Raw genomic sequence first — 15,959 nt, forward strand, 5'->3', positions numbered from 1 at the left:
GCTCTCTTCTCCCAGGACTGCCTTTTTTCCCGTTACAGAATAAGTTTCCCTTAACCAAGATACTGGGTCACATTCTGCTTTCACAGCCCAAAACCAGGGTGTGAGATCTATTGCTATCTTTTTTGAGTTTTTCCAGCAGACGATGCAGAAGCCAACCGGGGTGCTGGAGCAGCAGCAAGGATTAGCAGGAGGTACCTGAGGTACAAGACAATTGCCTTGACTAAAAGGACACTGGTGTGGGAACAGTGCCGCAGGCACACAACACAGTACGAAAGTGAAAATAGGATGGTCCAAATGTTGTTCATATCCCATTGGTGTGCCACCAGCAGCAGTGCAGCCTCTCAGTCCTGATGCAATCTTGCCCATTGCTAAAGCAAACTGAGATATTAACTATTTCTGCAAAGTAAATTAATTTGTTCCATATCTTCTTACAACACTTCTCTACTCCCTGTTCAGTCTTGCTCTTAACTGCTGTAGTGTTACTATTTCTGTCTATGACCATATTATTTTCTTTCTTCATATTTCCTTTAAAAAACCAAAACAATCACATTTTTCTGCTTTCTTAAGTATTTTTCAGTATTTCATTACCATATTTTCTTTTTCTCTCTCTAGTAAGTCCTGTGATTACTCTTTTTTTGGGTTCCTTATTTTGTCTGATATCAACTTTAACATATACAAGCTTTCTTGTAGTGTCAGAATAACGTAAGAAACAGCATTCCTTGTGTAATTAAATCTAACAGAAAACTAAGAGAACCTAATACAGGTCTAGTTAATCAGCACTTGAAATGCTTCTAAGTAAACTAGAATCTAAGAAAAAAGCTAAGCTTTATAGTCTTGGATTTAATAAATATTTAATGAAAATATCTGTATGTCTTTTTATTTTGGACATCTACTGGTTACACTGCCTTGTAGAAACATACACTTAAAACCATATCTGTAAAATTTCCCAAGAGAGAATTCTTATTCTTTCCTGCAGAGGGAATTTTCTCCCCAAAGTATGTCACATGCTGAATATTGGATGCTGCATAAGGCTGAACTGATTAGACGAGGTAAAGAGGAACAAATAGGACATTTACAAATACACAGGCAGGCCAGGAGAGGGGAAGTGAACTTATAAGAAGCCTGAGGAAGTCTTTGGGAAGCTGAATAAAGCACATAAGAAGGTGAGAGGGGACAGGAGGTAGGGAGGAGATTGTGACTTAACAGGGGAGGACAGGAAGCTGAGAGAAAAGGATGTAGAATGTGATTTTCAGCGCTGGAAGGGTTTGTAGTGGTTTTTCTTTGGAGGAAAAAGCAAGCCTCGGAGTAGTCAGACCACAAAACCCACTTCTGTTTGAGGCTTCAGCGTGATACTATAAGCATTAACATTTATAACACGATAGTCATTAGTAAGCGGTAACTTGGTGTAACAACAGACAAGCCAAGAAATATCCTCCTCTGGAACCACACTACTTTCACTTATCCAAGCTGGTCTTGAACCATCAGGGACATACTGACAAAGAAAGACTGAAGCAATCCTGAAAACTTGTGCTGATGTTGTCGTTGTGTCTGTGTTTCTCACCAAAGGAGGATCATGGTAACGTGACATCATCAGCAGCATTTGAATCACATGGAATAAAACAAACTGGGGAGAGAGGAACTGTGTAAGAGAGAGAGAAAAAAAGCAGTATTTACTTTCTGTTTGATGCCTAGGTATGAGATGGGAAGAGACAGAAAAATTCTGTCTAGAGGAGCTCAGCAGTTCTCAGGAAACAGTTGAAATTTGAAGAAAGAACTGAGCGGTATTCTTATCGTTGGTTGGAATCAAAATGATCTTTCCAGCTATGATATAAACAGAATAGCTGATGATAATAAGATAATAAACAGACATGAATATAAAGAACACCTTTTTTTTTTTTTTTTTTAACTTTACTAGGGTGGCATTAGGCTACAATTAAGAAAAGCATCCTGACAAGATTTGGAAAAAATTAGAATTGATAAAAATTGAAATTTTTGGTTAAGGAGAAATGCTACTATCTAAGGAAATTTCACTTATGTGAAATCATCAGAAAAAAATATTTCTGATCTAACTAAATGGCAAATATAATTAATTTAAAATATTTTTGTAGGAGGAATCATAGATAAAGTTTTATGAAAAAATTCCACTTGGAAAACTCTTTTCACAAAAGCACCTCAGAGATCTCTCAAATAAATACACAGAAAGATACGGTCTTGTCTTTCTCAACTTGTTACATCAGGAAGTCCTTTTTGTTTGAACCATTACTCAACAGAAACAGGGGTGAAACTTAGGAACACAGCCGGCTAATGAGAGAATGCACAAAATCAAACCTCTAAATACTTGTCTGTATAAAAATGGTTTGCAATATATTTATATAACAAAATAAACATATAATTAAATGACAGCCAACCTCATCTGCCCCTGAAGCCATCATTAATTTCATATAATTTAATACACTTGCTGTTGCATGTTTACCAATGTTTTCAGAATTTCATAAAATATGCATGATCTGAAGTTGCTAATTGGCAAGTGAAAGGCTTTCCTTTCATCATTTATTGACTACATTCTTCTCCTGAACAGATTCTAATTAAGGGAGGGCTTAGCAATGTACCTCTATGAACAGTGCGGTAGCCCTCAGGTAAAACCGTTCCGTACGGGTAATTTTGTTATTGTTTTTTCTGGTTCATAGTGGTCCCAATTTTGCTGCTGCACTTCCATTGCTGCTGTTTTAGTTAGAGTTTTTGTCATACACTGCAACAAGTACTAAAAGTCACAAATCATGAACAATATGGGTATGCTCAAACTGCTCCCCGAGCATGGAAAGGCACAGGCTCCTGGGACCCTTGTTGCCTAAATTCAGGTTCTTGCACCCTCCCATGATGTCCACCTGTATGTCCTGCTTTCCTTTACATTGTAACATCACTGCACGGGAAGGATTTTTGGGGAAGGAAAGAGAAAGGTTTATGGAGCTGGGATGCAACCAGACATACTTGGGAGCTTTCCCACCTGCCCTCATTTAAATGTATGACTCTGTTAAGTGCCGTACAAACACAGATCCCAGACAACTGAAAAGTTTACCATCTAATTGTAAGAAGATGCATAGAATACTGGCGGTACAAACAAACAGATGGGCGAACACAAGGAACGAGTGAGATGCACTATTCAGCAAGTGGTGCCAAACAGCAGTTGGAAGAGCAAAATGACGCACTCTGTCTTGGTGGAATTGGTGAAAGGAGCTGTCAGTAATTTCCAGGATAATCAACTTATTCTTATTAATACTTAACACCATGGTTTAGGTAATTTCTTCACAAACATGCCCTCCTCATGGATGCCATATCTTACATACATGAAAACATGCAGAAAGGAATACTCACCCTGCATAAATCAGCAGATGTGAGCTTTAACTCTCCTCCCTGCCCTCCCCACCACCTTTTCCAGCCTTGCCTTGGTGCACAGTGAGCACCTGGGCTCTGACACTGCTGTGGCCCCACAGTAGTGCGCTGCACTGAGCTGTGTGCTAGAACTGCATAACCTTATATTGCTAACAGAGCTATAAGGGAGCTAGGGAGCTCCAAGTTTGATGTTTTGCAATATCTGAATTCTGACATGTGATGACTTATCTACTTCGAATGAGGATTGAAAAAAGAGAAAAAAAATCCAGTAAGATTGACCAAAAGCTCCCTGCGCTAAGACATTAATTATAAATGAAATTAAATTAAGTGCTACTCACATAAAGTAGAATTTTTAAATGAACTAAAGAGAATGAGAAGTAAGGAAGACTACCCTACTCCCTCTGAAAGTCTGTGTCTTTCCAACTACTTTAATAAAATTCTGGGCATACAGAAGACTTCCATTATTTTTAGCATTGGAGATGGTGGTGCTGAGTGATACAATGAATGGAAGTAGAATTTTGTTTTGCACTTATGGACAAGAAAGAAAACAGCAATGGGATGAAAACTTCATCTCTGGCAAAAATAAGCCAGGTCAAGGGCAAATCATTGACACAGAGAGTACAGTGAGAGGTGTGAAATATGTCTCAAAAATAAATAATATGTAGTCACAGAAGCACAATTCAAACTATTAGTTTCCTATGTCCTTTTTCAGGAGAGAGGAGTGATGAATGGCAAAGATGGATTACACCCTTTTCTCTCATTCTAGGTGAGGATTGGAGAGAAAGTAAGTGTATTCTTCAACTGTAGCTAAGCTTACACAAATTAAAAGTAGAAAGAAAAATAAATCATTTTTCTGTCCATCCAGCAAAAGCATTTGAATTAAGAAGCATGACCTTTTGATTATCTCCTCTATACTTGGCAAGGGACATTTGTTTTCATTATTTGATAAAGCTACCTCAGGGATAAACTTCCCTCTTTTCAAGTCCATTAATAACTATTTAGAAAAAGAACATGAACTGAAAAGCCCAGATCTAGTACCTGCATGACATGAAGAAAAGTAGTTAAATCAGAGCTGTCGTATCTTTTCCAACTTAGGAAAGAACAGCAGACTCAGAACAGTGGTGAAATACTGCAAAACTACAGTCATCTGTAGTTCTATGAAATCTGGTCAACTATATTTAAATGAATCCAGCGTTAAGAGCGTTCCTGGACCTCTTTATTTTAGATGCCCCAAGCCTGTCAGTGTTTAAGAGGCATTTGGACATTGCTCTTAACAACATGCTTTAACTTTTGGTGAGGCAGTTGGACTAGGTGATCCTTGTATGTCTCCTCCAACTGAAAATAACCCTATTCTATTCTATTCTATTCTATTCTATTCTATTCTATTCTATTCTATTCTATTCTATTCTATTCTATTCTATTCCATTCTATTCCATTCTATTCCATTCTATTCTATTCTATTCTGTTCTATTCTATTCCATTCTATTCTATTCTATTCTATTCTATTCTATTCTATTCTATTCTATTCTATTCTATTCTATTCTATTCTATTCTATTCTATTCTATTCTATTCTATTCTATTCTATTCTATTCTATTCTATTCTATTCCATTCATCAGTTGCATTGTGCTAACTCCAGGAACACTACTCATGAAGCGGAACTTGATTTTCCTAGCGCTTTACAAACACAGAACAAGATGACACTTTCAAGGTGCTGAGAGTAGCATAATATGAGTTTGGGAAACATGTATGGCTACAGTTTGACACACCTACGCTGCCTTTCAGCACAGTCCTGAGCTGGTGGGGGTGTGTTAACCACAACACTCAGAAATAATTCTCATGCACCACAAGCTCACTCCTCTCCTTACTTCAACACTAGTGGCGAACAGCATTGCCTCGTTGTTCAGTTGTGCTGTGTGGGCAAGGGCAGCTGAAGTTATAAATGCATAATCCAACCACCTGCTCAGGTGACAGAGAGTACGACTGTGGTTCCACATAGCCTGAGGAATGTAGAGGGTGCTTTAATGCATCTGGAGCAGGTGTAGATTCAAAATCATGGTCTAGCCCTGGAGCACCAATTTACTATATGGCACGTTCTGCATGCAAATAAGGATCTGATCTGTCCTGTTTATCTCTCTAAATAGGTTTTAAAATCAGGAATCTTACAGTGTTGTCTATAAGCACATTCCTCAGAATCACAGGAAAAGAGGTCCTGGGTTTCTGAGTTGAGCCATGTGGCTGCTGCAGACAACTGTATGAAGTACTCCCTTCCATAAGCTGGTCAAGCTCTTCTTCAAAAATTCTTCTTACTGAAAGCTATACCACAAAGTCAGTGTTAGGAGGGACGCTTAATGGCTTTGAAGGTTAGTACTTTACTCAATTTTCAGCCTAAATTTATACATGGCCAATTCAGACTCATCTGTGATTCTAGCAACAATATCCTTTCATCTACGTAATTATCTTCCCACTCTGTTTTCTACCCTCAAATGTATTTAGAGATGGCAATCATCTCTCCTCTCAGCCTTTGCTTTTCTAGACTTAATGGGGCAAGTTTTTAGACTCTTCTTTTAGACCTACACTATTCTAGTAGCCATTTCCTGAACCTATCTTTGTTTAAATTCATTTTGTTTAACGCAGGAGAACAGATATTATTCTAATGTACCTAATGATACTTTGGCACATAGAGTTAATGTCTTTTCATATCTTCAGGAAACATATCCTTTCATGTTGCTTTTTTTTTAACAGCTACTTAACATTAATTTACTTATAAAAAATTACTTAATGGAAATTTCTTTTGCCTCTGTCAGTTAATGAGCATTACCTATATAGCATAAGTTCTTGTTCTTAGTTACTGGTACTTAACATATCACTTGGTATGATTAAATTTAATTACCTTCCTTTTACATCAGTTCTTGAGATTACCCACTGGTCTCTTTAGATTACTTACATCATCCCCATTCTGAAAACTCTTCCCAACACTGTGGCATCAGGTAATTTCACTGACATAGAGAGTATGTCAAGTAGCAACATTTTGTGCTAAGATCAAAACTCAACAGAATGCATCTCAAGAACCATCCCAGAGGACTCATCTAATAATCTTCCAACCTGCCGGTTGCCTCTTCAGAGCAATGCCTGCCATCTCCCACAAACACAGGTTTTATCCATTCAACAGCTTTTTTACTAGTCACCACTTTCTCCGGTGTAATTGTTACTATGTTTAAGTCAAGAAAGGGAACAGTTTTTCGATTCCTCGGAAGTCAGTTACAAAAAAGCTATCAAATTAGTCTGGTACAATCCAGCTTTGCTAAATTGTGTTGAATTTTATAAAATTTTCCATTTATTTCCATGACCTAAATATGAAAGAACATTCAAAGCTGTTCTAAGTTTAGCATGCTCTTTAGCTGAAACTATGGGTTACAACATATTTTCTCCTTCCCCGTTACAGAAACTTGCTATATTCCACTTTAAATGTGTGACCACTGACTTGATGGATGTGCTAAAAACTTCGTTTAATTTATTTAAAATTCTAGAAAGGAGATGACCTAGCCTCCCACAACCTAAGTGCATTTTGGGCTCTGGAATGTTTCATTGCTCATACAATATATTTCTAAACAATTTGCCATTCTGCCTTTCATCCATAGACAAAATGATGGCCCTTAAGGAATATGGAGTCAAAGGACTAGTCTGAAGATGGCACAAAACCAATCACTATTTTGTCTCTCTAGATAGTGCTCCAAAACTTATTGCTTATTCTTTTTCTATTTATAAAAGAAACTTGTAACAATCTCCTTTTATTTTTTTAGCAAGGTCTATTTCAGCCTGATATTTGCCGATTCTCACTTCTCTCTAAAAAACTCACCTCTCAGATGCACTTTTTGCCACAAACCACTCTTGTTTTCTACTCTTAATATTCTTTCAGAAGTGTCTTTTACTCCATTTAAGGCCCAGGATCCTTCGTTACAGCTTTTCCCCCCACTAAGATGCAGAACTCCTTCAAAGTCTTTTGAAGTCTCCATTCCCAGTGTTTACCTCTGCAACTTAGCTCAATAACTGATTACCTTGGCTTCCTAAAGTTCTCCCTTTATACACGGAGAAACTCAATTTAAATACTTTCATTTAATTTAAACAATTGATTTCATAGGACTTGGTCCTAAGTTCTTCGCTAAATTCAGATCTTCTATGAAATCCTTATTAGTGAGGTCTAATATATTACCCGTTGTTTGTTTCAGTCACTATTTGGTTAATAAATACATTGGCTATGAAATCCAGGGGTACCCAGTATCTGTTATTAGCACCACATGTCCTCCAGATAAAGAAGTTATGCCTCTTGTAATTGCACAGTGCCCAGCATTCTCTCAGTAACCAGAAGTACTAAAACTGAAACAACAATCAACAAATTCAGCTAGAATTGGGAGAGATCAGTAAGCAAAGTCGTGATGATAGAGATGAGAAAATAATGACTATACTAGCAGTAGTCTGTGTTATTTTTAAAGATCAATAACACACTAGAAACAGGCTAAGATAAGTGCATAAAAGCTAAATAACCCCATGAGCCATTTTCCCCATTGCACGTGTACAAAATTATTAAATTTAATATTTATAAAGTGTTTGCATAGAAACATGAAAAATATACAAACAATATTGTTGATTCAAACACAAAATCAACAGAGAACAGAATCTCTGCCTGCTGTGGTTTGTGCGATCTCTACCCTGCAGATATTAGGCTGAAGGATTTCAAAAATCTGTTTTACTTGTTTGCATTTATGAAACTACATCTATCAGCACTATCAGCAGACTAAGCAAGGCAATTAGCCTGCATCACCCTCTTCATTAGGGCCAGATCCAAAATCCATTAGAGACTGTGAAGAGCCTCCTATTGACTTCATGAGGCTTTGGATCAGTTTATGAGTGTGTGCCTAAAGCAAGATGAACGTGCCATCTGTTGTTTTCTCTGATGGGCTGATTTCTATTCTCTACCCATTTCTTTAGAGCTTCTGGTGGGTGCCTTTTTAAATTTTTTGCATTTGCTTTTTTACCAGCTACAATAGCATTCTCTTCTTCACTACCTCCATAAGTTAAAGAAGTACAGGATGTTGCCCTTTCACTAGCTTCTTTTCATATTTTCAGGTTATAGCTTTTTTTGTTGTTGTTGTTAAACAGCCACATAATACTGTATGAGATCAAGCAAACAGCAACCGTCTTCTCTCCTACAAATATGAGAGGACACTGGTTTCGGTTAGCATGAAAACAACAACAACAAAAAAATTGGCTGACTATGGTCATTTTGCAGGTTTAACAGAAGTTATTTATTTTTAAATAAATAATAATAAATTAATATTTTTATATTTATTATTGAATAAATAATAAATATTATTTAATTCTATCCTAAACAATACTGCTGCGTCAGTAGGCTATTTTGAAGGAAACTTTATGCTAAGTGCTTAACTATTTAACTAATACATTACAAAGCTAAAAGGAACGAGAGAGAAAGAAAGAGAATCAATGAAAAATGAAGAAAGGGAAGGAAATTTATGGGTGCTTGTCGATGCCTTACGACACTAGAACAAAATAATTAGAAAGAATGGTTTCTCCATACATGTAAGTTTGCATGCTGCTGTAAATTATTCACTGGGTTAACGTCTACTTTCTCAATATCTCCAGAACAATGAACTGTTTACTCAAACAATTTACTGCTACAACAACGAAGTGATTTAGGGATGACTTACTTTTTCACTCAGTATTGCCTGGGTCTAGTGCCTTCAAACTTGCTTCCCAGCAACAGTACAAGAATTCAGACTCTAACTTGCAGCACAGAGATGTTCTGTCAGAAGCCACAGGAAAAAAACTTACAAAATCAGCTCCTGTTTTCTGCAGTAGTCTCTTCAAATTGATGTTGACATCATTCTTGCCACCGATCAATTAAATGACAAATGTCCAATGACTGGGTTTTCCACAGCATAAATGTTAAAGGTCCCAAATGTTGTTTGATGGTGATATGCTGCCCTTTCTTACATCCAAAGAGAACTCATATATGCTTTCCTTGCAGCACTTTTGTTTTGAAGCACACACCATTGTCTATGATGCAAACACTGTGACCTTCAAATCCCTGAAATGCTTTGCAGTGCACTTTTAAAAGGCCTTGCTGTTGCAGGAGGTTTGGATCAGTTGTTCTGATCAATGCAACAACTCATATAATTTCCCAAAAGTACTTCGGATACTGTCAGAAACTCTGAAAATTAATCTGAAGAGTCTCTCAGATGTGTTCAGGTTATAAATGTCAAAAAGAAAGACTTAAAACCATCTATTAAAATTTCTAGCAAGATTTGTCCAGCTGGTACTACTGTATCCTAGCAATAATGCAAATGAGAATTCTCTTATTTAGACATGAAAACAAAGCCATATTCCTTACTCTACATCAGACCAGGAGTCAGTAAATCAAGTATTGAAACCAGCACCCCGAATAACAATTTTAGCAGACCTTTGTACTAAAAAATCCCGCACTTCGAGAAGAGAGAATCCATTGCAGCTGGAAATAGAATGAGACCTGAGATCCAGCTTTCTATCCACTTACTGACCTCACACCTAATGTTGTCTCTGGATATTAGATTAGAACTTTTTAAAAGGCAAAATGTCCTAGTAGCCCCTTAAAATAATTGCCAGCCTTCCCGGGAAAGGTTAACTTTCCTGGTCTACAGAACCAAATTCTCTCTAATCTATTGCTTTCCTGACCCTTATAGACCATGAATTCTTGACTTCACAGTAGCTTTTCTCTCCTCTTGCTCCTTTGAAAGGAATGCTTAAACATCTCAATATCATATGGATGCAAATTCCCTAGAGACTAAAGTGCTTTCTTAGGAAATCAAGATCTTAATCACCCGTGTCTCCACCTGAATGGTGTAGTAGAAACAGGCAGCTACCAAGTCTTTTCTTCCCTCCCTATTGAATGAGCAGGTTCAGAGTGCCCCTGGGAAATTAAACTTCTTAAGTGAGTCAAAACATCATGTTCACGAATCTCATATGGTGCCAGTTGAAAGACAAGTGGTGATCTAGGAGAAACAGCACTTCGAGGAAAGCACAAGGGTGGAATTAGGGTCACCAGCATCAGCGACAGCACATTCTGAAATGCATACAGACCCTGTGGTACCTAAGTTGCTAAGCACTTCAGCGTTGGAAGCCTCCATTTCATCTATGTGGCTGTTTTGGCCATCTAAGTTCCCTTTATCCACAAATATCACCTTTCCCCCAGATGTGGACAAGGTAAATGCATTATTATATTGCTCAGGTGAATCTCTGCCTTTACTGGAGGCCTTGTTAAATATCCTATCCACATAAATAGTGTCCTCTAAGGCAAAACTTTGAGTTGCTTTATACCTAACTATGACTTTTACCACTACTTTTTGTTCAAAGTAACAGCTTTTCTGCTAATGTGGCTCTGATAGTTATTTACAAGGCAAGCATGCGCAGGATAAACAGATGCTCTGGAGTCTTTCATTTTTTTCGAAAAACCTAATTGAGAAAACAACACACACTAATCCTGAGAACCAATTTACCAGGTATATTCATGGATGCATAACTTTTCTCTTTACTTATAATTACAATTATATAGTCAATTCTTAGACCATAACATCTTCGAAAATTTTATTTTTTTTCTGAAGGTAAGAAGGAAAGAAAGCAATTATCACCAGGTTTTAAAGACCTCTGAAAGCTAGGGCATCAATAAGATAACTGTAAAACCAAAACGAAATAAACACACTCATTGGAAATGGGAGAAATGTAGGAAAACACTGCATTTGCCTTCTGATTACATTTTCCAGGGTATCCCAGTTTGCACATTGTCCCTGCATTTTTGTTACTCTAAATTTTCAAGAAGGAGAGAGGATTAGGGGTCATTGAGATTTTGATAAAAGTTATAATAATGTTTACAGTTCTAGTTCCATTTTCAACTTAAGCTTTAAAAATGTTGGTCTGCTGTTCAAGTTTCTCAACAGAACCTTTCTCTCTTGTAGGCTGCAGATCTCTGTGTAGTCTAAAATTCACACGCAGCTAAACCCACCTGATTTGGAGCTTTTTTGCTCCACCATTTTCAAGCTCCTATCAACCTCTTCATGACTTTGTCACCCTACACCTGACCACTAGGGTTTTCTGTGGTCTTTTTTGGACATAGTTACACTTTGAATGTATTGCTACGCAAAGAACCTCAAACTAACTTTGACTCTGCGGTGTACAGTGGTATATACTGACTCTATTTAGCATCACAGTCCTGTCAGTGTATTGTTGCACATGTTCCTGTTGAGAAATAGCCAATGTGGTTGTGCTCTCTTTAGTGTACTTGGTCTCCAGAATCCAGGTTGGTTGCTGCACTGTGCTTCATTTTTCACTTTGACTTGTGCATTTTTCATACATATGCTCTGTTTTCCAGTGAACCAAGAGCTTTTGCATTTATAAAACACTTTTGCTAGTTAGCCATGCTATCTACAGAGTAGATTTACCTGAGAAAACACAATACAAGAAAGCATAGCAGAATAACGTAACAGGAATGAAAACCTGACAATTTCCAAAGCATACATCTGTGGCTCATAACAGCTGTGATTGTTTTTATTTCCACTTCAGGTAGGCTGCTTTTGTCTAACGTTTATTCCTGTTTTAAAATTTTCTTTATTTCAAGTGTGTGTTATTTCAACAACTTTTTCTCGGCAATTGTTTTCAATGAGCATGTATTTTTCACAAATATGTTGCTTTTTCTTTAGTCTTACTGAGGTGTTTCTGATCCCTCCTCCACTATATTATAAGCAAATTTGAACAACCTGAAGATAATTTTTCCTGAATGTTTCAAAAATCCTACTAAAAAAATTACTTTGGCCATACAGGGTTTGATCTCCATTTATGGAAGACTGGTTTCCGGTGAAAACACTCTGATATATTGTCTGGTAGCCATTAAGAACTGTGGGGTTGATGTCTACTGACTCTGGTCACCATTAAAATGATTGCATTTAACAATAGCTATTATGCTATAGCACCTGAAATACCCTGTTCCGCATAACAAGGGGACAAAGATATTTAATTTACAAATACAGTTTTGGGAAAATGTCACCTTTTTAATTACTTCCAAGTAGGTAATCAATGCCTCAAAGTTAATGTAAAACAGAGGACACAAGTGGATCATTTACCTTGAGCTCCTGCCTAATATAGGCTGTAGGACCTACTTAAATCATCTCTGGAGAAAAATGTCATTTAATTCAACAATGTCTCTTCCTTATGCAGAGCAATGACTGCAAAAAGGAGACAAAAGCCAGGATAGGCCTTGCAGTTTTCCCCCTTCTTATAGAAATTGAGCACACAACTGTCTCCTTGCATTCCCTGAGAATATTTTTCAAACAAAAACCATAGCTTTAATGCCTTCTTAACTTAATGTCTTCTGTTTTTCATAAAGGAAGGATGACAGTAAAGGATGCCATGCTACTTCTGAGCATTCAGTTTGCCTTGCTGATCTCTCAAAAATATGCTACAGACACAGCTACGTGTCACATTTACACACTAATGTGGCTGAACCTGATCTTAACCACCAACATCCTGCTGTGTCCCTTGTCCTTCCCAAAACGTCCATTTTTGCCCTTTAACAGATTGGTTGGTGTTCAACAACCTTTTTTTACATTCATTGACATTCTCTCCTTCTTAGTACTTATATTATGCTCCTTTTTTTTTCCTTTTTTTAATCAGCTACTGTCTTTCTTGCTGCCTAACACCCTTTTGCCTTTCCTAAAACTTTCATCCAGTCCTTCTCATTTGTCATTGCTAATCTATTAACATATTTATGTCCAGTCTCCTCTTGTCTAAATTCAACATCAGACCATCACCTCCTTTTATGTCCTTCCAGGTAGGCTGAAGAACACTCTTTTAAAGGTTACTTCTCATATAAGTACATGTTTTCTTTGACCAAGTCACCCCTTAGTTCCCCCACAAAGAAACTAAATTCACAAAGCTTCCTGTGTTTCCCCTAAGAGGGTATGTTTTCTGAATAACCCTCAAGGCCTTCCCTAAACACACTTCAGTTATCAGTGTCTTTTTCAAGTAGAATTAACCGAGGTATTCCAAAAGTTTTACACATTGGGTCCCAAATCCTGTCATATTCCACATCCCAAACCCTGTTCTACTCTGCAGTCCTCAGTTACGCACCTAAGGTCTTCACTAGTCCTTTGGTTACAACGCCGGACTGAAAATTTGTGTTCGGCTGATGACCAGCCAAGGAGGCCCAGGACTTTCTGCAGATTCATTGCTTTCCAGGCAGGAGTCCTTGATTTCATACACAGGCTGTATTCTCTTTCTTGACATATGACTTCACGTTTGGCCAGTTTATAATACCTAACTGTATTTACCCAGTACAGTCTGGCACTCCTTTTGCTCTGGCCTATGCAGATACCATCATTACTCACACCATCCCATTTACCCTTTTCAAGCACCGCCACAGCATTAGCTCTCTTTTGATACATTGAAATTTCTTCAGTACTCAAAGATCTTTTGAAAACTCAGCATGACAGACACAGGCGCTGTTCAACTAACTCCTTTAGAAGTCAGATTGGAAAATCAAGGCCATAGCCCATTCTCATAATTAAGGATAGTTTGGGGCTTTATACGTATAGAGATGCATTAGACTCTAAGTCCTCGCTATGTTTTGATTTATCTGATTTCCTTTCACCCAGTTACACTAGCACTAAAGTTTCGGGAAGGTCATGGTTTTCCTCAGCCCGTTTTGATAGATATTTCTCTGCTGCTGGCATTGTTTGGAGGTGGAAAATTGGGGTAGACATTGATTTTTAATGGCTTTTGTTACTTTAACTCAAAATTCAGAGCTCTAGGCAGTTACATTTCCTTTTTACTGTAGGTCTGCACACAGGCATGCACATGCACCCCCACCCTTGGACCCACTCATTTCTCCCTCAGCCACATTATAATGAATACACCTAGAAATGTCATATGCCTTTTCCAAGATTCCTCGCAGAAAGGCATTCCTCCCATTCGAATTATAATTTGATCTCTAGATTTCCTATGAGAAAGCTTAATATGAAATCTCTAAGCATATTAATTATAACGTTAGTTGCATAGCTATGGCATTTCTCCTTGCTTAAAAATCCAATTATGATGTCAATAGCCAGTGCTTTAATTATCTTACATGTTTATTGGCAAAAACAGGTACAAGTTCTTCACTGTGTAGTGCAGCCCTATTTCTGCTTTGGAAATAAAATTAAAATATTTATTTGTCAAGTATTTATTTTATAAATACATTTGCCTATGTTTTATATAAACTAATTATTCATATTACATTTCTAATTCCTAAATAAATATTCGATGGACAAGTAGTTGGTGCACATATTTTAGCATTTTTAAAAATTCAAGTGACATTGTAAGAATAAAAATTTGCTATTTTCTTCCTCATTTTTCCTAAACTGTAAATTTTGTACTAGTATTAAGATCCTTTATATCAATGGAGTAGGTGTTTTTCCCTGTGTACGCTTCGAAGTGTACCTCAATAAGTAGGGTACTAGACTACAGATTAGGATATGTGTATTTTCATACTACTTTTACAGCTGGACTGCTTTTCTGTGCTTCAAGTTTCCCCATCGTGAAATATGATAAGAACAATGGGTACATTATCATCATCATCACAACTGAGAAAAATATTTACACTTTAAAGCAGTATTTAATATTAGTAAAGATTAAACTTATAAGCTCATAATTTATTTTATTGGGTTTTTTCCCCCTATATCGTTTAATTCCTGTTAATGGCAATCTATGTACTAAACTTTCCCAGTGAAAGTATGCTAACTGGACCTCTCTTCTGCTTTGCAGGTGAGGTATAGGAAATGCGTATTGTGCTCCAACTGTAACCAGTTAAACTCTGCAAAATTAAAAACCACTCAAAAAATAAATTATTCATAGAATTCAGTCAGAATTCATCTATTACATTAAGCTGCATAAGGTGACTCCGAAGCCATGCTTGAGACTCACCAGCTAGGTCAAACTCTTAGGGTAAAGCAGTATCTCGCAATATAAAACATGCATGAGCAGCGTACAATGGCTTTTCAACTACTTACAGCTTCAGCATACCTGAAGTTACTTTATCCATTTGACATTTAGTTGCAGTTTTAAGTGTAGGGACAAAATTTGAGAGGATATGGTCTATTTCATATAATTCCAAAGAGCTTCTACATGCAACAAAGTGGGCCATTGTTCCTGCAAAGCTACTTTGCAAAAAAGTATAGCAGATCAGTTCTCAACCCTTTTTGACAAGAAAGAGCTTTTCTTCCCTTCAAAGAATCAGTGAGAAGCTGGATGGTAGTTCTAAGTAGAAAACAAATTATCTTCTTGCTGCTTCAAATGTTACTGCATAAGAAGAGAAAATAACTGCAGTGCTGCATCCACAGAGCAAATTAGAAATTTTTATTGTGATACCATATTACTATGTTGTGACGCTCATCAGTGACAGTGGAATTCAGTCTGGGTAAGCCAGCAGGTTATTTTCTCCTTTTTTTTGTTCCCCTTGTTTCTCTCGTCTTTGCAGTGCTATTCCCAACT

The 15,959-nt window shown here is 37.2% G+C and overlaps 1 protein-coding gene across 15 annotated transcripts in view; it reads right to left on the reverse strand.

Annotated features, from left to right (window-relative positions):
- The window catches only part of DLG2 (discs large MAGUK scaffold protein 2), an 883,409-nt gene that overhangs the window by 369,285 nt on the left and 498,165 nt on the right, over positions 1-15,959 (reverse strand). The window lies entirely within an intron of this gene.

Source organism: Phalacrocorax carbo, chromosome 1, assembly GCF_963921805.1.
Source record: "Phalacrocorax carbo chromosome 1, bPhaCar2.1, whole genome shotgun sequence".
Lineage (NCBI taxonomy): Eukaryota > Metazoa > Chordata > Aves > Suliformes > Phalacrocoracidae > Phalacrocorax > Phalacrocorax carbo.